The 2,332-nt window shown below is 31.3% G+C and overlaps 1 long non-coding RNA gene across 1 annotated transcript; it reads left to right on the top strand.

Moving 5' to 3' along the window:
• Positions 1 to 365: 365 nt before the first annotated feature.
• On the top strand, positions 366 to 1,275 carry LOC128128718 (uncharacterized). Its single transcript, XR_008226726.1, has 2 exons — positions 366 to 612; positions 905 to 1,275. It is a non-coding gene; the product is annotated as an uncharacterized LOC128128718 (long non-coding RNA).
• Positions 1,276 to 2,332: the final 1,057 nt, after the last annotated feature.

The raw sequence follows: 2,332 nt of genomic DNA, 5'->3' as shown, positions 1-2,332 counted from the left end.
AATAGTGCATTAGAAAAACAATCAATGCTGAATATACAGTGTGTGTTTGTCCCAAGACTTTCTAATCTCTCTACCTAATAAAAACCTCTTTAAGGTGCCACATGTCATTCTTATAAACACATCCATTCCACGTGTAATTTTCTCCCATTTTCTTAGAAAATTGTTCCCGCCCACTGCATTATCAATTTAGTCAATATTCAACAATAATTTTTTCGGTTATATCATCAATCAAAGTCAATATTCAGCAAATCGGTTTCTATATTCTATCTTATACCTATAATTCGTTCCTACAAATAAGGACTTTTGAGCCAGTAATGTTTATGGTGTGATTTTTCTTCTGGATATTTACACCGTGAATGGAGGGATTCAAAATTGGAAATTTTAATACCCTGTCCTCCATATCTATACCATGCGTTTCTTCCTCCTATTCGGGTATCTCGCTGGATTAGCAGCTTTTTGATTCACCTGGTAGAAAGTAGAAACGTTATCAATGGAAGAGCTATTATGCTATCTTTGATTTTTGTTTCTCTAAAAACCCTATCCACCGCTAATCATCTTTATGAGGGAACAAGAATCGTCATACCTTCTTCTTCTATGCAGAAATTAGCAAAGGTTAGTCAGATATCTGTTTTTTCTATTTGAGCCCTAAAATGTTCATATTTTATGTTGATTGTTGTTTCTTTTTTGTCTAACGTCTGGAACACAATAGACTGGTGCAATCTACTGTCTTTAATATAAATCTTATCCTAAATTAGAATTCAATTTAATTCCTATCTAATGAAACATTCTAAATTCAAATAGCCTAAAATTATTCTGTATCCACAAATTAAGGATAAATAAACGGATTCGTTATATGCTTTCTGAAGTCGTATGAAATCTCTTCTTAGACCAACTCTATTTACAGGTTTTATACGGTTCCTAGCTACACTGAAGGCAACTCATTCTCCACGATCTGCTATCTCCCCTCTACGATCATGGTAATGTTGTGTGGCATGTGTTTGATTCCTTTCATTCTTCCATCTACGACTATGAATCCTGGTATCGATGGCGATTTCTCTTTATCTCTCTACAAAAATAATCCCCACTCTTATAGGCTGAACAATACATGTATAGAATACACGAGATGATTAAGGACATACCTGATGATTGGGTTGCAAAAATTAAAAAATCCAATGTGTTATTTGAAATGTTTAATCATTTTTTCAAATTGCTATGAAAAGTTACTGTTTTGGTTATTTGTTCAGGTATAATTGATAATGGTTTGTTGTCTTTTCATTCTTGATATTACAGAAAAGAGTTGTTTGATTGTCACTAGGTCGATGTGGAATATTGATAGCAGTTGAGTTCATCATGTAGCTATATCCCCACATTAGCCCTTTTTCTTTTACACTATTTATCCGAGGCTTTGGAATCAGAGTATGTTTGTGTCATCCACAAGAGCATATAAGAAAATTAGAACTTACAGTAAAACAAATTACCTCTTAATGTGTATATTCCAATGTGTTTCTGCTATTATTTCGCTCAGAAAACCAGAACTTGAAACCATAAAATGCCTTTGTAGATTGATGGCGAGCGTTAAACCAAATGTTTTAGCAGGTAATAATGGTTTATGTTCTTCAATCAATATTAAAAGCAACTGTTGCTATAGAAATATTATAAGGAATTTAATGAATTCACCTTGATAGATGATCTTGTATTGAACACAATATAAATACAGGGAAATATAACAAACTATACTATTTTAGAGAGGATCATGTATCTATCTCTATCGTTGACTCTTATCAATGATTTTAGCTCTTTAAGACATATTTACATCGGAAATAGCAATACACTTCAATTTTTAGCAGGTATTCATGGTTCCTGTCGGAAAATGTCATTTCTTTTACTTGCCATTTAAACTGTGATGCTATAAACATCAAAAAATACTGTTTTTTTTACTTTTCATTTTATAACTGTCACAATTTTTTTATATATAAAGATAGTTTCATCAATACATGTAACTTTGTACAACAAAGTCAACATCATACCTTTTAATTTTTGTGTAAAGATAGTTTCCATTTGGAAATAACATTTTACCTTCATATTACTGTGTCTTTGTATGTGTCGCACAATTGTTTTTACTTAATTCTGTTTCTGTGTTTATTTTCATACCAATTTTCGTAACTTTGTTGCACATGTTGATGTTTGGTATATATTTTTATTATTAATGCATTGTACTTTGTAACTTGCTATGCCATTTTTCTATTTATTGCATTTATAACCTTTTTGTATAAATGCAAGAAATAGCAAGTATTGATATTGATTTGTTGTATGGCACTCTTTCATGCAGTAA

Source organism: Lactuca sativa, chromosome 9, assembly GCF_002870075.4.
Source record: "Lactuca sativa cultivar Salinas chromosome 9, Lsat_Salinas_v11, whole genome shotgun sequence".
Classification (NCBI taxonomy): Eukaryota; Viridiplantae; Streptophyta; class Magnoliopsida; order Asterales; family Asteraceae; genus Lactuca; species Lactuca sativa.
The sequence above is the reverse complement of the archived record's forward strand: the minus strand, read 5'-3'. Positions and strand labels throughout refer to the sequence as shown.